General features: G+C 37.3%; 1 protein-coding gene and 1 long non-coding RNA gene across 2 annotated transcripts in view; one reads left to right on the top strand and one right to left on the bottom strand.

Moving 5' to 3' along the window:
- LOC129657754 (uncharacterized) overlaps nucleotides 1–24,209 on the bottom strand; it is a 62,907-nt gene extending 38,698 nt beyond the window's left edge. The window contains exons 1-3 of the long non-coding RNA XR_008717087.1: nucleotides 22,867–24,209; nucleotides 15,243–16,106; nucleotides 6,796–6,887 (exon numbers count right to left, since the gene is read on the bottom strand). This is a non-coding gene — a long non-coding RNA (uncharacterized LOC129657754). The remainder of the gene's footprint in view (nucleotides 1–6,795; nucleotides 6,888–15,242; nucleotides 16,107–22,866) is intronic.
- A 183-nt stretch (nucleotides 24,210–24,392) lies between these two features.
- ARAP2 (ArfGAP with RhoGAP domain, ankyrin repeat and PH domain 2) overlaps nucleotides 24,393–25,483 on the top strand; it is a 573,065-nt gene continuing 571,974 nt past the window's right edge. Inside the window, exon 1 of the mRNA XM_055588221.1 lies at nucleotides 24,393–24,563. The gene's annotated coding sequence lies outside the window, so the exon portion shown is untranslated. The remainder of the gene's footprint in view (nucleotides 24,564–25,483) is intronic.

The raw sequence follows: 25,483 nt of genomic DNA, 5'->3' as shown, positions 1-25,483 counted from the left end.
CATATTGGATCCCTTAAAGTTGAATGTCCCCTGACAGCAGTGTCCCTGGGCAACAAATCCTTTGACAATGGTTAGCAGAGCAGAGAGATGATTTTAGGTTAATTTAGGAGTTTAAAGCCAGATATGTCTAACTCTGAGGACTGAACTCTTAGTCTCAAATCACTACTGCATTTCTGAATTTGTTCACCAATATAAAGTTATCCTAGTGCTTATAGATAGAAAAATTGCAAATCCATTACCTATAATTGAAAACTCACTCCATTTTAAAGTTCCCTTTCCCTTGTAGGAGGTTTAGTTGCTAAGTTATGTCAGACTCTTGCGACCCCATGGACTATAGCCTACCAGGCTCCTCTATCTGTGGGATTCTCCAGGCAAGAATACTGGAGTGGGTTGCCATTTCCTTCTCCAGGGGATCTTCCTGACCCAGGAATTGAACCCAGGTCTCCTGCATTGCAGGCAGAATTTTTTACCAACTGAGCTACAAAATAAGCCCCTTTCCCTTAAGGAGCTACAATAATCCTTTGAAGAAACACTGGACAGTGAATAATTATACATTTAGGGTAAATTTTTCAGATCTTTGGATAAAGCATTTTTATGTTTTTCTTTTTATAAATTCTTTTTGTCTAATCTGTTCTTCATACAATTATTCTATTTTTAAGTAGTATTACTAGAGGGCCAGTTTCTCTGCCTGGACCTGGCACTGAAGATATCCTAAATCTAGGGTCACGTCAGGGAAGGATGTGTGTCAGCAACAAACAATCCCAGTACTCAATCTTCCTGGCCACTGTGACAACTCCAGAGGTGAGCGTACATCACAAGGAAACCAGTAAGAGTCTTCTTCAATTTCTTTCCTAATAGACCTAGAGAAAAAGAACCTCCTGCTTTTTTGCATCTTGCGTTCTTATAGTATATCAGCCTAATACGTGTTGGTGTGCTCAGTGGTGTGTAACTCTTTGCGGCCACATGGACTGCAGCCCACCAGGCTCCACTGCCCATGGAATGTTCCAGGCAAAGATGCTGGAGTGTGGTGCCATTTCCTCCTCCAGGGCATCTTCCCGATCCAGGGGTTGAACCTATGTCTCTTCCATCTCCTGCATTGGCAGGCAGATTCTTTACCACTAGTGCCAACCTCGGAAGTACATGTCAGTCTAATATAGTGAGACCGTATTCCCATGTTCCTCACCATGTGCAGGAGCTTTTATTCAGTAGATAAAATTAATATTCATTATGAAGCAGGAAAGAGAAAGATGAGTGAAAGAGAGATATCATGGGAATACAAACAGGAGGCTTAACAGTGTTGAAATATCTACCCTTTGCAGGTTCAATTTTGTGCAGTAATGTTTCTGTCACTACTTATTTGCTTTTAGGAAAAGTAAGGGAAGTCCCATAGAGTGAGAGCTACCTAAAAAGCAATATAGCCTCAAGATCTACAAAATAAATCTTCTCAAGACTTAAAAGATAAATGCATATAATTCTGCTTGCCTGACAGGAATGAGGAGTGTTAAAATGATTCCTGAGTCATCAGAGTTTTCCAGCAGTGAGGGAAGTGGTTAACCAGACATTGGTATGCTGTATGTAAATCCAGGGCTCTGTGAGATCACACAATGCTTGTAGGAAATAGAACTGGTGTTTGTGGCAAGATGTATATGGGGGCCAGAGGGACAATACCATAAAAGAAATTGCTTGTCATATTTCACTTTATCCTGAAATCAAAGATGGATCACTGAAGACTTTCCGCATTTAAGATAGATGCTTCTGCCTTATAATGTGGAGAACAAGCTTAAGGGCTGATGCAAAGTTAGGAGGCCACTTAGGGGGGTGATTAACTGAGGTGATAAATAATACAGGCATGTGCAAAGATTGTCAGTGAGGCTGGAGAAGAAAACACAGATTCAAAGACTATTAAGAAAGATCTTATGTCTTATTCAGAGCATGGTCATACATAGGCAAGATGGGAGCAGAGGCAGATGTAGGGACAAAAGGGAGTAGAGGGACATGCTGATATGTAAAGTGTTTTTAATCTCTTTCTTATGGGCCTTCTAAACTGTTTTAGAAAATGGGTGAAAATGTAGACCTTATGTTTAGGATAGATGTCCACACTAAAGATACACAACTGAGAAACATCAGGAAAGTTTTTTCATCTATGTCTGATATTAAATACAAAATTAAAAAGATTATTGAGTAGAAAGCAAAGTAAAAGTATTATAATCTAGCTCCCTAAAATAATCTAGATAATATTAGTGCTATGAAGAGAGTTATTGAGAGGAGATTTTACAGAATTCTGGAAGACAGAGTACTGATTGAATATTTTTCTCTTTTCTATCCAAGGTGTGCACTTGAATTTTTTTTTTTAAGAAATCACTCAATTTCGTTAAGTGGAAGTGAATGGATAGGTACTGTTAAGTTCTTCCAGTATGGAGGTATGTCTTAGAAATAGCTTTCCTTCCCAGGTTTTAATTCCATGGCTACAGTCACTGTCCACTGTCATTTTAGAGCCAAAGAAAATAAAATCTGTCACTGCTTCCACTTTTTCCTCTTCTACTTGCCATGAAGTGATGGAACTGGATACCACGATCTTAGTTTTTTGAATGTTGAGTTTTAAGCTAGCTTTCTCACTCTCCTCTTTCACCTTCATCAAGAGGCTCTTTAGTTCCTCTTCACTTTCTGCCATAAGGGTGGTGTCATCTACATGTCTGAGGTTATTGATATTATTCCTGGAAATCTTGATTCCAACTTGTGATTTACCCTGCCTGGCATTTTGCATGATGTACTCTGCATATAAGTTAACTAAGCAGGGTGATGATATTCAGCCTTGACATACTCCTTTCACAATTTTGAACCATTCTGTTGTCCATGTCCAATTTTAACTGTTGCTTCTTGACCCACATACAGATTTCTCAGGAGACAGGTTAAGGTGATCTGATACTGCCACCTTTTTAAGAATTTTCCAGTTTGTTGTGATCAACACAGTCAATGCAGGGACATTAATTTGCTGACAAAGGTCCATACAAGTAAAGCTGAAGTTTTTTCCAGAAATCATATACAGATGTGAGAGTTGGATCATAAAGAAGGCTGAGAATTGAAGAACTGATGCTTTGGAATTGTGATGCTGGAAAAGACTCTTGAGAATCCCTTGAACAGCAAGGAGATCAAACTGTTCATTCTGAAAGGAAATATCAACCCTGAATATTCATTGGAAGGACCGATGATGAAGCTGAAGCTCCAAAACTCTGACCGACCACCTGATGTGAAGAGCCAACTCACTGGAAAAGACCCTGATGCTGGGAAAGATTGAAAGCAAAAGGAGAAGGGAGCAACAGGGGATGAGATGGTAACATAGCTTCACGGACTCAGTGAACATGAATTTGGGCAATCTCCAGGAGTTACTAGAGGACAGAGAATCCTGTGGTGCTGCAGTCCATGAGGTCATAAAGAGTTGGACATGACTTAGTGACTGAACAACAACAAAAACTTAAAAAATTAAACACACACACACACACACACACACACACACACACAGTCCCAGCATGATCTGAGCTTCTCCAGTTTGACACAATCACCTGCAGTTGTATGCTTCCCTGGGATGGGCCTTGGGCTCCAAGTGATCTGTGTTGAGGTTTCATACATCTGTTCTTGCTTTAGTGTGTGTGTGAGCATATGTGGCATGTGTATGTATGCCTGTGTGTGTGTTATGGCTTGTGTGTTTACAAGCCTATGTATGCCTGTGTGTACACATGTGTGTATGACTTCTAAACTAAAACAACCTCGAATGTTGTTGTCTAGACTGGCAAATCACTAGTCACTAGTCTAAATTAGTAAGTCAGTAAGTCTATGTCTAGATTATTTCAACCTAAACAGTCTTGAAATGATGCAAGAGTTAATTGATGTAGTTCAAGTTATCTTGTGAATTAACTTAACTAAGAACTAAAATTCTAAAATGCTGCTACAAGGTAAAGATGTAATTCCAATGTAAGATACCTTTGGAAACTGTATTGAAGATTCAAAATAGTATGTTATTTTGTAATGCAACTGAGTATAGCATGTCCAACTTAAACTAAAATTATGATGATATGTTTCAAGTAGATACTTGATAAACCAGATATACCAACTCAGTCCTCTAGAGTAACTCATGTAATTAGAATAGATATTTTTTCCACTTGTTAATAGTTTTCATGAAAATTTATTAAGGGTACTATTTATTTTTACCACGTTTAACTAATTAACCTAAACATACTTTAAATATGAATTTATATCTTCTTGTTCTAGCTGGTTGCTCAAAATGCTGAGATTTTAATTTTCAGAAATTGCTGCCCATTTTTGCTATTATTATATAGAAAATAAACTGTTGCTATTCAGAGTTCTAGTTCTTACACAATTAGTAATTTAATTTTAAACATATATTTTTCACATTTGCCATTATAAATAAGTATTTTCTTGTATTATTTTGTAGTAGAAGAGAGATTACAGTTCTTGAATACAAAACAATGTGTGTATGTGTGTGTGCTATTATACTCTTTGAGGTCTGTTTTCATTATTTCATAAAGCAAGTCTCAGGATAATTTCCAAAGATCTATGAGCACATGCCATGCATAAGTAAGAGCATTATGGCAATATAAAATGCTAGAGAATAAATATTTATAATTCTGTAAAGACTCCTCATTCCTCAAGCCAAATGAATCAGTGTTTCTGATGTAATGAATGAGAACCTACTAAGGTTCAGGTAGGGTTCAGAGAATCACATTACCTAAATCAGGTAAGTGATAGATTGAAGAGTCATTTCTATAAATCAATCACATCATTCCTGAATTTTATTTCATATATTAACTCTAAATACCTAGGATACTTATTAATTTTATTGGCCATAACACAAAGACCATATAATCTATTTCCCTTACATAGCTGTTATTATTATAAACATCCCTGTGTACATAAAACAAGTTTTGAGATAAATTACCAAGTTAGCTAAAATACAAAGTGGGAAATACTTCTGTGTTAGGTACTTAGGATTTTGAAACCTCCTGGATATTATATTAAGAATTTTTATTTTTTTTATTTTTTTATTTTTTAATTTTATTTTATTTTTAAACTTTACATAACTGTATTAGTTTTGCCAAATATCAAAATGAATCCACCACAGGTATACATGTGTTCCCCATCCTGAACTCTCCTCCCTCCTCCCTCCCCATTCCATCCCTCTGGGTCCTGCGTATTTTAAAGATGTTTGTATTCTGCAGTCATTATCAAGTGCTACATTGTTTTAGTATCCCTGTCATGTATAAAGGATTAAAGATTAAGAATATATCAAAATTGGGTTATTTCCTTAATCCTTTGCTTTTTTTTTTAAATTTCTGACAGTTTGTTTTCAGTGGTACCTGAACATGAGAGTGCAGTAGGCACATCAGGTCAAAATTTCTATATCTAAGGAAAAAAATCAAGTCAATAATACACCACAGCCCTCATAGATAAGAAATTGAATTATTTATTTAATTAAAAATAGAAAATAAATATAAAAAACTTGTAATGCTTTAAAATTAATGAAATATAATTATAATTAGAAAAATTATTTCACATTGTTAAGATTTGATTTCTAGCCAATTTGTTTTCTTAATTCTCTCTTTATATACTCTTTTATACAGCTCCAGCTGTATGACAGCAACATCTGTTATCTCACAGTTTCTGTAAGAAATCCAGGAGTGGGTTAGCTGGGTGAATCTGCCTGAAATCTGTCACATGGTTGCAGTCAAGCTGTTGACCAGAGCTGTAATCATCTCAAGACTCACTTTCATGACCACAGAGACATTGCCAGTAGGCATCAAAAGATTCATTTCTAAGCTCACTCATGTGAGTGCTGGCAGGACTCAGATGACCATTTCCAGTCTCACACACGTGGTCTTTCTACAGGGATTCTTTGGCAACTCATTTACTCTAATGTGAACAATGTGAGAATGAGTGAGAGAAAAACCCAGGTTGAAAGCTCTCCATATGTTTTTATAACATGAGCTTGGAAGTGATATTCCATTAGTCCTGCCATATTGTATTCATTAGAAGTAAGTCAGTAAGTCCAGCTCACAACCAAGGGGAAAATGATTACACAAGGGAATGATTAATAGGAGGCTAATGTCTTTGGAGTTTATATTAGAGGCTGCCTAACAAAGGTCCGTCTAGTCAAGGCTATGGTTTTTCCAGTATTCATGTATGGATGTGAGAGTTGGACTGTGAAGAAAGCTGAGCGCCAAAGAATTGATGCTTTTGAACTGTGGTGTTGGAGAAGACTCTTGAGAGTCCCTTGGACTGCAAGGAGATCCAGCCAGTCCATTCTAAAGGAGATCAGCCCTGGGTGTTCTTTGGAAGGAATGATGCTAAAGCTGAAACTCCAGTACTTGGGCCACCTCATGTGAAGAGTTGACTCATTGGAAAAGATTCTGATGCTGGGAGGGATTGGGGGCAGGAGGAGAAGGGGACAACAGAGGATGAGATGGCTGGATGGCATCACTGACTCGATGGAGGTGAGTTTGAGTGAACTCCAGGAGTTGGTAATGGACAGGGAGGCCTGGCGTGCTGCGATTCATGGGGTCGCAAAGAGTCGGACACGACTGAGCGACTAGACTGAACTGACTGACTGACCATACCTGTTAGCCTTTAGGAAATGTCCCACCTAGTTAGGTTATTTGGAGCCATTACAGCCGCTATATAAATATAAATTTATTTATATTTAAATTCATTTAAATATAAATGTACATTCCTATGTCAGAAGAATACTCAATTACCACTTTGAATCCTCTTCATGATTCGTACCTGTAACCTCTCCCATTCAACTGTCACCATGTTCCTCAATCCTCTGATGACTTTCTTCTCTCTTCCCTTGGCAGATGGCTGCACGTTCTTATCTGTCAGAGAAGCTAAAGTCCATTAAGCATTTAAGGGTTAACATTCTCAATTACCTACCACATCCCCAACACACAGAAATTGATCACTTGTACTCCTTTTCACTTCTTTCTTTCTGAATCTCAGAGGAAGCCTTTTATTCCTCCTGTAATTTTGACTAGCTCTTTTGGGATTAATGAAAGCAGTTCGGCTCTCTTTTCCAAAAGAAACTCTTTTCTTAGAGTTTCCCAAACTTCCCTAATGAGAAGAACCACTTAGGGCATTTTCTTCCCTGAAAATTTAAATCTATCAGGTTGGGTTGGGGATAGGAATTTTTATTTTAGCCAGGCAAACAGAGGATTCTTATCTTAGATAAATTCGGAAAGCACTGTGTCATTTAAGGAAGACTATTTCTTATATATAATACTCATCTTAGGGAGTTTACTAATTGCTATGGGGAATACACAATTACATATTAGAAGGGGCCTGGCCCAAAATCAGTTTCTTAGGAATAAAATAGAACATTCCTTAGATGAAAATAGCTAAGATGACAAAATGAACACTTTTTAGTTACAAACAAGGTGTTAGAGTCACTAAGTGAATTTAAGTACTGCAGTCAGATAGGGTTTCTTTGGAAAGATTATCACAGGAAGTTGGCTAATACTGTTCAATATTTTTAGTAACTTGAACATTTTTGTTTTTATTTTTTTCAGAGAGAAAATGGAAAACCATTGTGGAAGGTTCTGTAAAATTTCAGAAATGGTACAGGTTAAGGAAGTTGGTTTACTTGGACTGGATGGAGAACATGAGTGTTGCAAAATTACTTAGGAAATAAGCACTTAATGGAGAACCTCTGAAAACTTGACTTGAACTGTTACTATGACTAATAGATTATTTGTAGAAAAAGGTCGATTTTTTTTGATATAATGATGTTTGAAGAAAAATAACATGTACTCAGTATCTATGTGTCTGCTTCCAGGTACTCAGTATCTATGTGTCTGCTTCCAGGCTAAGAATTGTATAACCATTATAATTTAACAAGTACACTGTCAGGAAAGTATTATTATACTACTCAGTAGATGGATAAATGAAGGCTCAGTTCAGTTCAGTTCAGTTCATATGCTCAGTCGTGTCCGACTCTGTGACCCCGTGACTCAAACTCACGTCATCGAGTCAGTGATGCCATCCAGCCATCTCATCCTCTGTCATCCCCTTCTCCTCCTGCCCCCAATCCCTCCCAGCATCACAGTCTTTTCCAATGAGTCAACTCTTCACATGAGGTGGCCCAAGTACTGGAGTTTCAGCTTTAGCATCATTCCTTCCAAAGAACACCCAGGGCTGATCTCCTTTAGAATGGACTGGTTGGATCTCCTTGCAGTCCAAGGGACTCTCAAGAGTCTTCTCCAGCACCACAGTTCAAAAGCATCAATTCTTTGGTGCTCAGCTTTCTTCACAGTCCAACTCTCACATCCATACATGACCACTGGAAGAACCATAGCCTTGACTAGACGGACCTTTGTTGGCACAGACATGATCAAATCAGAGTGCAAGAAAGTTGTGGATTTGGGAAGCCAATCCAGCTCTAAGCCAAATTTTTCTCATTTTCTATTACTATAATATTATAATATAACCACATATTTGTGTTTCCAAGATGGTCGCCAACCAAGGACATTCTTAAATTTACATTTATGAGAGAGGGAGAAAGAGACCAAATCTGCAAGCACTCCATATACTACACTGAAAAAAAGAAAACCCTGTTTTCTTTTTGAGTAAAAAGTTAAATTGAATAAAGAGGGAATCTCTGAATGTTTTTAATCAATGTTCAAAAAAAATTGCTTTAAATTTCCAAAATTCAAATTGGAAAAACCTACCATAAAATTATTTCCAAATGTCAGGAGGGATATTTTAGAAGGGTATAAAGTGATGCTTGATGTTAGTTACAGCTCAGTAACAACATGGTAAACTCTTAGTTTAGCATCTTTGAGCCTCCTTTTGAGACAAAGCGATCACCTCCTACCTTGGCCATCAGAAGCAACTTCGAAGACCAGAAGCAACTTCTAGGACTCATCTACTTACAAAACTCTAGGCAGAGAATCTGAATCTGAGCTTCTATTTTCATAACCCACACCTCCTTGGGTCCAGCATTGATTTTTCCCTCCCAGAAACCCCTCTATGGCATCTCAGATCAACAATCCACCCCAACTTCTGATACAGCTGCTGCTTTAGCAAGCCACAGTGACTATCCCATAACCTATACCTTCAGCATCAGTTCCCAAGGCAATAATCTGCACAGACACTCTTAGTAAATCTTTAATTCCTACTGTAACGGCTGCTCTTAGACCCTCTCTGGCTAGCTCTTGAGACCCAGGAGAGTTATGAGGATCCAATCAACTGAGGACATTATTTAAAAACACTTTAAAGGCCATAAGGTGCTGTAGACCTATAAGAAATTCTTTGTAGTTTTTTTTTTTTCCTCTTAAAAAGTTTTAATAGGCCTCATTAGAATTGGGCCAGAAGAACTTGAGTGATTTTGAGACATTGAAGGGAAAACAACATTTCTCCAAATTTGAAAATTGCCATAGAAGAAAATAATTAGGTATGAATAATTACCTTGGCAAATATTACTATTTTAAGGAGTAAAATTTCATTTTAAAAGTAAAATTTTCATTTTCATTGCAGTATAATCATTTAGATAAAAGTAAAATGAAGAAAAACTGCATTTGATACAGGAATAATAGTGGGGCTAGAGTTTGATCAAATTAGATAATAAAACAGTAATTCCATTTCTAGGACACATTTTATTCTTTAATATGCATGTTCCATATGAACACTGAAATCCAGATGAATACTAATTAGTAATTAATATTCATCAACTTGTATAACAGTCCTCAACATAATGGTGATTAGCTTTAGATATTTATAGTATCATGAATTAGTTAGAGAAATGCTTCACTTTCATTAGGAGTACATTATGTTCCATAGAGGAATTTGTGTTTTGATATTGAGAAAATACAATGTTTTTAAATGCGGGATTTCAAGGAAACTGACACATCAGTAAAGTTGAATGGATAATGAAATATTTTCCAAAGAGTTAATTTTTAGTCTTTTCATCTTCCTTTTTTTTTTTCAATCCATGGGAAAAATTAGTCTGTCAACAAGTATTTCTAACCCCAATTAGTCTTGTGCTAGGCCATAGAAATAGGCACCAACTCTCAAGGTTCTGTCCCTCTTGGCTACTCAAGGACGTAGCCCTAACAGTTGTCCTTTGCTTCTTCTGCATCTTATTTTTCTTTCTATTAATATTCTTATCAACTTCTAAACATGCTGTTATCTTACTGTAAAAGCGTTATATCCCTTCAGAGTATCCTGTTCCTACATGCAGCTTAATACCTATCTCCTCCCCTGATGTCCTTGTCCTGTTGCACTTTGGTCCATCAGCACCATTTGATCCCATCTATCATTGTCTAATTCTTGCCTTTCAGGACACCATTCTCCACTAGTTTTTTTGTTCACTTTACAGATAGTTCTTTCTTTGTCTTTGTTGGTTAAATCTAATATTCCTGACATCCAAAGGGTAGAATTCCCAGGGCTTGCTCTAAGACAATTTCTATTTTCTACTTCAGTTGCATATTTTGTGATCTCATCTGCTCTCATGGCCTTAAATTCTACTAATATGCCAACAACTCCCAAATTTATGTCTACAGCACAGATCTCTCCTGTGAATTCTAGGCTAATAAATTTGACTGATGACTCTACATCCCCATTGAGAGGTAAATACTTCAAATATAATATTTCTAAAGTTAAATCCCTGATATTCTCCATGAAAACAACTCATTCCACCGTCTCCTCTATCTTAGTAACTGGCCACTCCGTATTTCCAGTTACTAGGGCCAGAAACATTAAACTGATCCTTCACATATCTTCTCGCCAGACTTTCAGTCATTGATCAATCCTGTTGACTCTAACTTCAGAATGCACTCAACACTGACCATTTCTCACATCCTTTGTTGCTGCCCTAGTCTAAGGTACTCTCATTTGTCACTTGAATTGTAGCCTCCAAACTGTGCTTGTGCCTCTTCAGTCTACTATCAACACAGAAACCTATTAAAATGTAAGTCAAATAATGAACTGCCCTGCTCAAAACCTCCAATATTTCTCTTCTGATTCAGAGTAAAGACTCAAGAACACAGTGCCCATAAAATCGAGAGCTTGTTCATGCTGACATAATGTCTTATTTCCCTCTCACTCTGCACTAGCAATAATGACATCATGATTGTGTCTTGATCAATTAAGTATGATCCCACTTCTCTTTGCACATGTTCTCTCTGCCTGGCATGCTTTCCTCCCAGATAACCTTATGACTTGTTCCCTTATGTCTTCAGAAAATGCCAACATTTTAATGAGGATTTTTGTGATATCTCTATTTAAAAGTATACCCCTTCAGAATTTTTTTTTATTTTTTTTAATTTTATTTTATTTTTAAACTTTACATAATTGTATTAGTTTTGCCAAATAGCAAAATGAATCTGCCACAGGTATACATGTGTTCCCCATCCTGAACCCTCCTCCCTCCTCCCTCCCCATTCCATCCCTCTGGGTCGTCCCAGTGCACCAGCCCCAAGCATCCAGTATCGTGCGTCGAACCTGGACTGGCAACTCATTTCATACATGATATTTTACATGTTTCAATGCCATTCTCCCAAATCTTCCCACCCTCTCCCTCTCCCACAGAGTCCATAAGACTGTTCTATACATCTGTGTCTCTTTTGCTGTCTCATACACAGGGTTATTGTTACCATCTTTCTAAATTCCATATATATGCGTTAGTATACTGTATTGGTGTTTTTCTTTCTGGCTTACTTCACTCTGTATAATAGGCTCCAATTTCATCCACCTCATTAGAACTGATTCAAATGTATTCTTTTTAATGGCTGAGGAATACTCCATTGTGTATATGTACCATAGCTTTCTTATCCATTCATCTGCTGATGGACATCTAGGTTGCTTCCATGTGCTGGCTATTATAAACAGTGCTGCGATGAACATTGGGGTAGTCGTGTCTCTTTCCCTTATTCTTCATATGTGCTGCTCTGTTTTTGTTTATTATAGCTATCACCATCTAACAAATTGTGTAATTTACTCATCAAGTTTGTTTCTTTAGTGTCTTGCTGCACTTCAATGTAAAGTTTTTGAGAGCAGGGATCTTGTCTGTCTGTTTTGTTGCTACATCACCAGTTCTTGGCATAAACTAAGTGCCTATATATTTATGTGTTCAATATATATAGAACACATAAATGAATGAATGAAACAAGCTTAAAACCTAGTTGTGGAAACAATGTAAATACATAAGAAAGAAAATACAAATGGCAAAAGACTGAATGGAATAAACAGAAACAAAAGGGGGATTTACCAATCTGGAAGACTTAATGAGCATTTACAAGTATGGGCAGGTTGCAGGGTAGGGGGGGTGGGGGTGGGGAGGGTGGTTGGGCATTAATTAATAAGCTCTGAGAGCTTGAGTTTTCTACTGAACATTCAAGCAAAGACACACATCCTTTCCTCTCTCAGATCACTCCATCCACTTTTTTGCTTCTGCATACAAGCTGTCTATCGTGCTTGAGGAGTCATTCCTCCATTTTTTGTCACTGGGGGGAGAAGTTCATCCTCTTGTCCAGGATCAAATATTATCTCCTACTCACATAGATGGTGAGCTCTATGAGGATAGATAATGAATCTGTCTTGTAAACCACTGTTTCCCTAGTACCTAGCACATAGTAAGCATAAGCATTATATAAATATTTGTTGAATGAACAAATGCATCTTATCTGACTGCCACATTACCACTGCATTGCCATGTTTGATTTCATAGTATATACTGTTCTGTTATTATTTGTATTTGTCTGTATCCACACTAACTTTCAAGCTTCTTGAGAGGTTATATTTATGCCATGTTTGTGGTTTTCAGCTTCCTTCCCAAAGAGTGTGTCACAACACAGTACCAGCAGTAAGCATTTAAATTGCAAAGTATATTCATTAACTATCACTGCTTTAATAAATAACTACAAAATCCTTGAGGCACACAACAATAGCATTTATTTTGCTCATGCTTGTGCAGTTTATCAGGGATTCAGCTAATCCATCCTGGGCTTGCCTGGGATTTTCTCAAAAGCGGGTTCAGTTTGGAAATGTCCACATGTCTCTCATCTTCCTTGAATCAGTGGGTTGGCTGGGCCATATTCTCATGGTAAGGTCAGAGGGCAAGAAGTGAGCTGAAACATGCAATGCCTGTTTTTGTCTAGGCCTAATTAGAATGTTGCCATCTCGTCCATTTTCCATTGATCAATGTACATTCCATGTCTCTACCAGGAGTCAAGAGGCTAGGAAATAAACTCTGTCAGTAGTAGGAAGAACTGCAGAGTTATTGATGAAATGCCAGGTGAGGAACTTGGGCCAATAATGCAATCAGTCACACACATTGACTTCAAATGTACGATAATAATACCAGGGCATGAACACTTGGATTCATTCCTCAAAAGTTTTAGGTGCCTACCATGGGCCAGGCACTAGTCTAGGTCCTGAGAATAAAGAGACATAACAGTGTTGTGAAAGAAACAAGGGAGTAGTGATTCATTTTAAAAAAAGAATTACATGGTGCCTTAGTTTGCAGTCATAGTAAATAGGATGGTCTGGAATCGAATCAAGAATCAAAAAAGATTGGTCTTTCTTACAAATAAATTTGATACTACTAATTTTCCTATAATTTTGACAGGATTAGAATGCCACTCGGGGTCCATACTTTAAATGCAGAGAAAAAGACAGAGATGATGTAACTTTGTTCTATATTAATATCTTTGGATAAATAAGGGTACTTGCTCAGTTTACAAACTGTTCCAGCCAGATACTTCATCCTAAAGGTAGAAGACACAGAGCTTTTAGCTAAAACAATCTCCTGAAACCTATCTTCTCACTTTCAAAGAACTCTTCTACATATCCTTCCAGGGGCAAGAAAACTTTAGACTCCAAAGGAAGAGTCTTTGAAAAGAGACATTACAAGGCTTTGAAAACACACCTTGAAACTATTAGTGAAATGAAGTCTTGCATTTTTTTTTTTATTGTTACCTTGTGCATTCTCACATAGCGTTCCCCCAACAGGCTGTTCCTCACAGGAACATATTGATTTAATCAAATCTCACAGCTGTAGCTGGGAAGCAGCCTAAATTACAATCAGGCCTTTATATGAAATATGACTTAATATAGCGACTAACTGCTAATACAAGATGGCAGATTCATTAAACTGACTTGCTGATCAATGTACTACCATTTGGAAAACCTAGACTAGGAACTAAATGGCTTTTTCACGTTGGTGGTCAGACATTCTTTTAAATATCTTGTTATATGTTATGACAGATGGATAAGAAACAGCTTTAGGTTATCAGAAGATCAAGCCAGCAATTTGAATGTACCAGAAGGGAAAAAATCATCTACCTACAACAAATGCTGCTCTGGGCCTCAGGTTTTTCAAGGAGGCCTCTGTATCCAACCAGAAATAAAATGTGGTTCATGCCCTCTGTAATAACGATGACAGTGGAATACAAACCCTTAATTATAAAGCAGCCACTTCTCCCCTTTTCTCAATTTCCAGTGAATAGAAAGCTCCCTAAATTCAAGTGGGAACATTGTTCTTCCTATAATCTGTGCCAGAAAAGGTATTTATACAGAATTCACAAAAGCAGAGTCTTTATCTAAGAATTTTCAGGCTTCCTGCAGCTTATTGTAGAAAAAGTCATGTCCCTGAGATACCCTAGCCATAAGCCCCAGACCTCGGTTGCTTACTTCCAGATTCTCAGGGAGTTGTCTTAATCAGCAGCAATCCACCCTATTCTAACTAGCCCAATTAGGATTAAGAAAGAAGGGGAAATTTTTTGTGCCTCAAAGAACAGTCATGCAAACTGCAGTCAGTTGGCAAGGCACCTGGATTGCAGCCCATCAACAGGGAGCCACAGTTACAGACCCAAGGATATTTAATTTTAGCTCATTTTCAGTGGGAGGTCTACAGCTGCGGCTGTGATTTTTAAAATGCTCTAAGTTGATATAACAGTGATGATCCTCCAAGAGCTTCCCTGCTTTGATGAAGTTCTAACATTCTGTGGAAAGATGTGTAGTATTGGAGTCTTATTCAGAATTCTGCTCTTTTTACTCTTTAAAGAAATTAAGAAAGGTCAGTACATGACCAACACTTTTTAAAAGAATTTCTCTTTATGTTTCCCTTCCTAAATACCATTTCAAAATGAGGAAATTAGAATCACCATGAATATAATGCATGTCAGAAATAATAATAAACAGAGAATTAATGACATCACTTCCCCAAGTCAGCCCACCTGTGACGTTATTGTCCCATCTGTAGGACAATGCCAGCTCGTTTCTTCTCACCTTCCTATTGCACAGAGAAGAACAAATGGAATAATCTAGGTTAAGGCAAAGTTGCCTCCTTGAAATATGTCATAGGTAAGGCTTTGTAGTGGTCCAGATGCAATAAATAGCAGACCCAGGATTTTCACCCAGAGGATTTGGCTCCAGAGCCTAAGCACTTACTCAACTTTACAGTGATGCCTCACATTTTCAGGAGGCCACTTCTAAAACCAGTGTAATCAACCTGGGACTTTTTAAATCTAAGCACTGGAAGGCCTGCATCCTGGGAGCCCGTTTGGTCCCAGGCAAACCAGGATAATTGATTGCCCTAACAAACCTCGCATACACAAACCTTGCTAGAAGAAAGCAAAAAGACCTCTACGTATTGAAACAGCTGTCAGAAGACACACTCTGTAATGCTCAGGCATTCTAATTGAAAGAGATCTGTCCACATACTCACCACATACATCTAGGCTCAATTAAGATGCAATTAGAAATCTTTGGATGCAGTTAGAAACCTTAGTTTAGATAAATTGATAAGGGTATTGGTTAATTGGCTTCCCAACTAATCAGGAAGGACTGAAAGAGGTGAAACAAAAGAAACCAAGCTATAAGGACAATGTCTGAGTACTTTTCACAACTGTGATATTTAATTGTGCATTAGCTAGTGCATTTTCTAAGTGATAAAAACAACTTGAACCACTGTCAGTAATAAGATAAATTTATCAGAAGTATTTGTAGCAGGGGCATGGGTGCCATTTGAACGTGCTTCCTTTCATTGCGGTTTCTCTTCATGGCGTCTTTATTCTTTCAGGCTGTTTCTGTCTTCATGGCTGAAAACATAAATCCAAAACAGTTCCTAGATTTCACACCTTCAGCCATAGGAGGAAGATTATTTTATTTCACAGATTTATAATACCAGAAATACTAGACATTTTACTGGACATTTTCCTAGTTTGGTTCATGCAACAATTTCTGACCACTAATCTATGACCAAAACTGGGGTCACATAAGAACATGGCAGCCTTGTAAGAATCTCAGTGGTGGGAGGAGGCTCTTTGTAAAGGGAGGTGATCTTACTGATGTACACCAGAGTCCTCTGCTTGGCTGCAGAGCATACTCCAATGTCCTATTTCAACCAATTCTCAACATGCCTTCTCTCTTGTTGTTCTTCCTGTACATAGATTATCAAAGTGTCACCATTAATATGTTTAAAATTTTTCATGTATAAGCACAAAATTACCTCCTTCCCTATCTAAAAAAAATTAAGTTTTAATCCAGCTAACTATGATTTTTACAGAATTTTTTTATTTACAAAAATATACTAAGCTCAACAAATAAGAGGATGGGAGTAGGATATCATGGGCTTTCTCATCTCTAAATTCTTCTTCTGTGTGATGATAGCATGATGAAGTCATGGACTCTGCAATTTAGCCTGCATCATGCCCTGATCACACCTCCAATAGTGCTTCAATCAGTACTAATTAATAAATTAACCAAGTGGATGTACCAAATATGCAATAACAGAGAAGACATTGAAACAAACACCCACTCCAAAAGTGAGAAGGGAAGTTAAAATAGAATCAATATATCTTGGCCCATTAGAATATAAACTCTATAAGGGCAGTGATTTTTCTTTGTTGTATTGGCAAATTTATTCCTAGTATTCAACAAATTTTATATATATATATATGTAAAATGTTGAATAGATGGGCATCCTTTTCTTGTTTTATTCCCTGCAAGTAGAGTGTCTTTGGACAACTGGTATGACTACCTCAGATATTGTTATTGTTCTGTGTATTGCCTGGATAGGAAACAGGGACATACTGAGTTCACTATGAAACAAGTGGTGGAATGGCTTTCAGATTGATGTAAAATGAACAACCTTTATTTAAAACTTAAATATCAGATGCTCAACATTGCTCATTATTAGAGAATGCAGATCAAAACTACAGTGAGATATCAGCTCATACAGGTCAGAGTGGCCATTATCAAAAAGTCTACAAACAATAAATGTTGGAGAGGGTGTGGAGAAAACGGAAACCTCTTATGCTGTTGGTGGGAATGTAAATGGATACAGCTACTATGGAAGACAGTATGGGGATTCCTTAAAAAACTAGGAATAGAACCACCATATGACAATACAATCCCACTACTAGGCATATACCCTGAGGAAACCTAAGTTGAAAGACACACATTCATTGTAGCACTATTTACAATAGCTGGAAAATGGAAGCAACCTAGATTTCCATCAACAGATGAATGGATAAAAGTTGTGGTACATATACATAATGGGATATTACTCAGCCATAAAAAGGAACACATGTTAGTCAGTTCTTATGAGGTGGATAAACCTAGAGCCTATTATATAAGTAAGTCAGAAAGAGAAGAACAAATATTGTACACTAATGCATATATATGGAATCTAGATAGGTGGTACTGATGATTATGTATAGGGCAGATATAGAGAACAGACTAATAGACACGGAGGGCGAGGAGGAAGGAAAGGGTGGGATCTATGGAGAGAGTTACATTAGCATATGTAAAATAGATAGCTAATGGGAATTTGCTGTATGACTCAGGGAACTCAACCTGGGGCTTCTTAACAACCTAAAAGGGTGGGAGGGAGGTTCAAAAGGGAGGGGACATATGCATACCTACAGCTAATTCATGTTGGTGTTTGGCAGAAACCAACATAATTCTGTAAAGCAATTATCCTTCAATTAAAAAATAAATAAATTAAAAAAATAAAACTTAAATATCCACACATAATTAGTCTTCCTTTATATGTGTCTTTATTTCCTAGTTGAAGTCTTCAGTTCCTGAAGGTATTTCCATGACCTGAAGTATCAGGAGGGCTTCCCTGGTGGCTCAGTGGTAAAGAATCCACCTTCAATGCAGGAGCCACGAGTTCAACCCCTGGGTTGGCAAGATCCACTGAAGAAGGAAATTACAACCCATTCTAATATTCTTGCCTGGGAAATAGGCAGGCTACAGTCCATGGGGTGGCAAAAGAGTCAGACAATACCGAGCAACAACAACAGCACAACAAAGTATCAGACAACTAACTCTCTCAGTTACAAAGTTCATGTGACCAAGGCTTCCTTCTACACTTCTCTTAGCTCTAGGTAGATTATAGAAAATGTTAGCTCTGAAATTGAGGTATTTTGGCAGGATTTAGAGAATCTGATGAGGAGTACATATTTCCAATAATGTTGATTAAGTGTCATGATATGTTTCTTATTGGGTATGTCAATAGGTGTGAATGTCTTGGGAACATCACATCATTTTTTTTACATCTCCAAAAATAGAGATAAAGCTATGAATGTTATGTGTGGCTATATAAGACTGCATGAATTAGCTTGTATGTTCTGTACCACTTTGTTTTGAGAAGTCATGACTTTACCCCTCTCAGTCTATGTGGCTGGCTCCTCCTTTTGGCATCAATGCAGGGCAGGTGGCCCAAGCCCATTCCTTCAGAGCAGCTCATAACCTGACCACAATTACCGAGTCAAGAATATACCTGTGACTCCAGTTGAGCCAATGAGAGTTATACCTGGATGATAGTTTTAGACTTATGAGAAAATAAGACTATTTTCTCTGAAAATATTAGTAATAGTAGTGTTTCCAGGGATCAAATTTGCCAACAAAAAGAAAAGCATTGCTGAGAATGAAGACTACCCAGGGATGAAGTCAGAGATTTGGTGATATACTTTGTACCTTTGAACATTGACATATTTTAAGTCAAATCTACCCCTAGAACTTTCAGTTGTATAAACCTCTAAATGTCCTTTTGACTCAAACTAGACATAGCTGGGTGGAGAAGGCAATGGCACCCCACTCCAGTACTCTTGCCTGGAAACTCCCATGGATGGAAGAGCCTGGTAGGCTGCAGTCCATGGGGTCTCTAAGAGTCGGACACGACTGAACGACTTCACTTTCACTTTTCACTTTCATGCACTGGAGAAGGAAATGGCAACCCACTCCAGTGTTATTGCCTGGAGAATCCCAGGGACGGGGGAGCCTGGTGGGCTGCCGTCTATGGGGTCGCACAGAGTCGGACATGACTGAAACGACTTAGCAGCAGCAGCAGCAGCAGCAGACATAGCTGGGTAGAATCTACATTTATTCAACCAAATTGGTTGAAAAGAGTTTCTCATTTAGCAATATGAGATAAAAATAGGTAATGTAATAATTATAAAGCTCTTTGACTACTTCATGAAAGGGAGTTATATTGAATTAATGCTCATTATATTGAATTAATTAGTTATATTGAATTAATGAGAACTTTGAAATATAAATATCTGTAGACTACAAATATTATATAATTAGAAATCCTAACAACAAACTGTAACGATAGAATGAGTTACACCAAGAACTATAGTTCTCAGAAACAGATTCAATTTAGAATAATGGCTTCAAAATCTCTAGAAATGTTAGCAGTAATATCAATGTGCAGAATAGTGAGTTTCCTAAAATCATATATCATATTTAAACTTATGTAAATATTCTTAAAATTCCATTTGTTATGATTTTCAGAAATAGTATATAAAATTTCTTAATGACCACAAATGATATCATATAAAACACAATTTCCTTTATAAGTGAAATTTCTTATTTCTAAAGTGTAAAATAGAATATGAAGCCTTAGCAATAGTTCCAACCTAGCATTAAAGTAGCTCTTTCTCATCTAAAGATTTAGAATTGTGACTTTCTCTCAAGTTTAGGCTAAATGTAAAGCCCTTTGATTAATGAAGGACAATTAAGAGTATGTATCTTTTGTGAATATTAGCAATTTCCTTGTGAAACTTTGTATGCAGGATCATAGTTATTTACTAAGGCTAAGAAATAAGTTGAGTAGTTTAAACCAAGAGGCCTAATAGAATGCAGCTTAAGTACACAGTCTGCAGTATAATAGTTTTCACTAGGCAAACCTAATGACTTTAAAAGCTTTTATTTATGAAATAGATATTTATAGACAACAGAAGCTTTGGGGGATTCATTGACTGTCAACTTCTTCTCATCTTTTTAGAGCTATGCCTAATACGCATCTTGGGATGGTTACCAAAACCTGTAGTAATAGAATTGCCAATACAATGGCAAGAGAGAGAATAAATTAATGGTAAACAAGATAAATTTGTTCTATGGCCTCTCTAGAGCTAATGGCCATAGGGAAATATTAAATAAATCCTTCATGTTAGAAAGAAAATTAAGCATACAAGTAGATAATAAAAATGACAGGGATATATTTAGCATAGGAATAATATGTTTGCTCGTGAAGAGCACTAATTTCAGTATTCCTCAAGCATGGCTTGTGAAATGAGACTTACACAAGATTTGGCAGTGCATAAATTACTCTGAAGGCATAAGGTATGCATTTTTGGAGATGTATTAACTGTTTGAGGACAACCACACATATTTAATAAAGTGCTGTGGTGCTGCACTGAATTCTGTGCTAGTGGCAAAAAGTGTTCTGTTTATTATTTTACAGACACCTCTTGTAAGTATCTCTGAAACTTAGCATTTTGCCAGGCACTTAACAAAATGCAGACATAAGAGTGAAAAGAAGAACCATGCTATCGACCAAATTCTGGCTTGGAAGTTGAGATAGGAGACATGGGCTATAGTTTTGCTTCTCCTACCAAGCAAATATGTGTCTCCAAATTGGCCATATTCTAAAACATCTGGGAACAGTTTTTGTTTGTTTGTTGTAATCAACAGTTATTCTTGGTTAAACCTCTTTTTAAGGTCATTCCTGAGTTTAAAATTCTAAACTTATTATATTTCATCTTCCCTGGGAGACAAAAAAAAAAAACCTACTTGACAAAAAATAGACTCGTGCATTTAATGACGACTGCAAATATTTAGAATGGCATCCATTTAATTACAAGTACTGAATTCATTATTTTAGAAGACACTGTACAACGAATCCTAAAAGTTCTTTGACTTCTTTGCCCAGCCCACCCAGTGGGTATGGGATTTGATTTTATCGTGATTTCGCCCCTCTTCCTGTCTTGTTGTGGCCTTTCCTTTGTCTTTGGATGTGGGATATCTATTTTTGATCCCAGCATCATCCTGTCAATGGTTGTTCAATAGTAAATTGCTATTTTGGTGCTCTAGCAGGAGGAGGTGAGCACATGTCCCTCTACTCTACCATCTTGATTTGATCTCTGGTAAACATTTTAATTTTTAATGGGGCAATTTTAATATAGAACGCTTCAGAATACTTGGAGTTTTATTTCTGAAAAGTTGCCTGTACATAGGTAAATTTTAAAAGTCCAAGAACAGGATTGAAGATGCAAGATTGGTTATTTTGATGATGGTCAAGAAAAAGGTACAGACACCTATGTGTGAGTCTCCTCTCAGGATATTACTAAATTGTATTTCTTTGTGTTCCTTCATAGCTCAGTTGGTAAAGAATCCACCTACAATGCAGGAGACCTAAGTTTGATTCTTGGGTTGGGAAGATCCATTGGTGAAGGGATAGGCTACCCATTCCAGTATTCTTGAGTTTTCCTGGTAGCTCAGCTGGTTAAGAATCCTCCTGCAATGCAGGAGACCTGGGTTTGATCCCTGGGTTGGGATGATCCCTTGGAGAAGGAAGAGGCTACCCACTCCAGTATTCTGGCCTGGAGAATTCCAAGGACTATAGTCCATGGGGTTGCAAAGAGTTGGACATGACTGAGCGACTTTCACTTCACTTGTGATCCTTGCTGATCAAAGGAGAAGCATGAAAAAGAGAAACGAGACAGAAGGCTGAAAACAAGCTGTACTCTTACCATTTTGCTGAGATTGTATTCTTTCTCTTCAAAACTCACATATCTTAGTTTTCCTCACACTAAAAATTTCTTATTACCTCCATTTTAGTAATAATTATGATAAATATATGGTTGCCTAAAAGGATGTAGAAATTCAAAACACTTGTTAAAAATTAGTTGTAAATGGAGCTTTTTTCCTCAAGGATCAGGGCTTTGGAAAGACCTTGTGACCATGACTAGGGCCTTGGCCAGGATAGAATTGTTTTGAAATATAAGAAAGAAACATTTCACCTATTACTTGCATTTTTCTTAGAGATTTTGATTCAAATCACATTATAGGATCAACTCAGATCTGATTTCTTTGTGTTACTAAAGTGAGTTCACAGAATTATCAGTTTAACTTAGATATGTTTTTCATTCATCTATCATCAATTCAACATCAATAGTCCTAATCACTGAACTGGTTATCTATTGCCTTTGTACGCTACATTACACAGAACTTGGTGGCATATAGGAAGAGACATTAATTGGCTCATGTGTTTGCAAGGGTTAGCTAAAGTGAATGACAATGCACTCCAGTATTCTTGCCTAGAGAATCCCATGGACAGAAGAGCCTGGTGGGCTGCTGTCCATGGAGTTGCACAGAGTCGGACACAACTGAAGCGACTTAGCATGCATGAATGCATTGGAGAAGGAAATGGCAACCTATTCCAGTATTCTTGTCTGGAGAATTCCAGGGACAGAGGAGCCTGGTGGGCTGCCCTCCATGGGGTCTTACAGAGTCGGACATGACTGAAGCGACTTAGCAGCAGCAGCTAAAGTAACCCAGGCTCACCTGTGTATCTGCATCAGCTGAAGATCATCTAGGCAGCGCTGCTGTTACTGTCAAGCTCATAGACTTACGTAGGGCTGTCTAGTTGTTAGCTGATCTAGGATAGCTTTAACTGGGATGACTTCACTGAGCCAGCACTGCTCCTTGTGCCTTTTGTATTCTAGCAGTCTCGCCCTGGCATGTTCTTAAACAAGGGCAATGGTGTAACAGTAGGCAAGCCCAACTCAAAGAGTATCTTTCAAACCTCACTTTGGTCACAGTTGCTGATTTCCTACTAACCAAAGCAAACCAATGACTGAGTATAGAGTCAGAGCAGAAGGACACCATAAAGTTATGTGGCAAAGAATATTGATATAGAGAGGGGTGAAGAATTAGGGCCATTTTGCAATGATTATAGCACAGTGTTCTATTCAATCTACTTTGTAGGACTGAAGGATGATATAGTTCATGCTCTCCTAGGATTCATGGATCCAGTAATATGTAATTAATATTCCCCAAGGAAGAAGAATCTATTGACCTTTTTAGTGCTGTCAGAAGTGAATGTTACCTATGCTCTTCTCCCTGTCCATCCAAGCAGGAATTTGGAGCGGGGTGCATTTCATCTGGCTCTTCTTTTGTGTGACTTGAAGTAGTAGCTGACAATATTTAATGACAAGTATAGAATAATGTTCTCTTGTACTCAGGAATGTTCTAAGGAGATAAAAGTGAAAATGAAATGACAAAGGAAATGAGCCAGAAAATAAGACCCAAGACTCAATTAAAATTCAGTGCCCAAGCCAAACAAGTGAAAATCTCTTAGATAGATTGTATAAATTCAACTTATTATAGATTTTAAAAGAAAACAATTTCAAGGTTTCTTATCACCATGTACAGCTGCTAGACCTCCAAATGGAATTTCCTAATGAGTGTGGAAACAAAATCTGTTTCTTTCTTTCACAGCTACTCTGCATTCACCTGGCTTCTGTCCAATACTGACCAGCTGCCTCTCTCAATTCTGCAGCCACCTGGTTCTGTTGCTGACATTTGAGTTTGGAAGGAGAACATACTTCTTTCTAATTATTCCAGATATTATACCTTATTTACACTGTACCTGGCTTCTGGATTGACACTAATAGAAAATGTCAAAATCTCCCTGGTCTTTCTATAAGACAAAATGCAGTGCTTGGCAGGACTCATTGGGGGAGACTGTGGCGGCCCTCTCTTCCTTCTTTTGTGTTTGTCAGTAATGTGGGGATTGAGAAACTGAAATCTACATTACCAAAACTTTTGCTATGAGGGTTCTTGATGTGATAAAGTTTACCCAATTAGGCTGGAACATGGGAGGAGACAAAAGAGCCATAGTTTTGCAACTGCTGCTCTGACTGTTTTAAAGTTTGGTCAGGAAGGTTCTGGGATTGTCTGCAGCTATTTTAGCTGAGGAGCAATTATAGAAGCCATTGTAAACAGTCATCAGGTGTTGCAAATTTCATTAGGTGTTGGAAATGTAGATTTAATTTCTCAATCTCCATATTACTGACAAACACAGAAGAAAGCAGGGAGAATGGCCGCCAGAAGTCTCCACGGTAAGACTCTCCAAACCTGTCCCTGTGTCTTGTCAGGTCTGTGACCTGAGAGGCAGTGTGTGCTGAATAGTGACTTCCGGATTTCTGGATGCATGCTAAGGCTGTGAATGTGTGGAAAACATTCCACAATTCCTGCTGGTGAGTTCCCACTTTCTCATTTCTTTATTACAGTACGGATAGCAGCTCTCTTGCTGGGCTACGTTTGTAATGTTGTTTGGGCCTCTTTCCTAAAAGAATGATTTCTAGCCTTCCAGTGATTTTTGCAAGCATCTAATTCCCTTTATTAAATGCCACTCTACTTAAAATACCTAGATTTCTTTCTGTTTCCTGCAACCAATCATGACTGATACAATAATGCTGAAATCAAATTCACGAATTAGTTATGTACTTGGTTGGCCACCAAAAGTAAAATGTAAAATACAGATTCACACCAAAAAACTTTTATTGAAGAAAATAACTATAAAAATTAAAAAATATATAGAGAGTCATGCTATTGTTTAATTTTTTATTGTTTTTATGTTTGTTTACTATTCTTCAAAATTATAAAATATTTTAAGATCATATAAAAAATATGAAATATAAGGTAACAAGTCCTTAAGTATCCACTGCAAGACTGATCAAACATTGATATTTGAACATATTTGCTTTAAATCTTGTTTTTTGACTTAAATATTATAGATGTATCTAAATCTCTCCCTAATCCCACTTTTTATATATCTTCAGAGGTAACCAGTCTTGTAAAATACATATATATTCCATGCATAATGTTGTGCTTTTTCTATACATATGTATGCATTCATACCAGTATGTATTATCCTTTTATATTTTTATACTTTATATAAATCATTTCATATAGTATGAACCATGTTTCCCAGGTTACTCTTTCAGCCAGTATTACGTTCCTGATATTTTTCTATTTTTTAACCTATAGATCCAGTTAATTTATTTTAAGTAATATGTGATTTTCCATTGGCTGATTATACCATTTACCTCCTGAGGTTGTTTTCAAGGATTGATTTTCTAATAACGTTTCAAAATCAATATGCTAATAATTGAAT

This window comes from Bubalus kerabau, chromosome 7, assembly GCF_029407905.1.
Source record: "Bubalus kerabau isolate K-KA32 ecotype Philippines breed swamp buffalo chromosome 7, PCC_UOA_SB_1v2, whole genome shotgun sequence".
NCBI lineage: Eukaryota > Metazoa > Chordata > Mammalia > Artiodactyla > Bovidae > Bubalus > Bubalus kerabau.
Note: the sequence above shows the minus strand (reverse complement) of the source record. Positions and strands in the feature narration are given on the sequence as shown.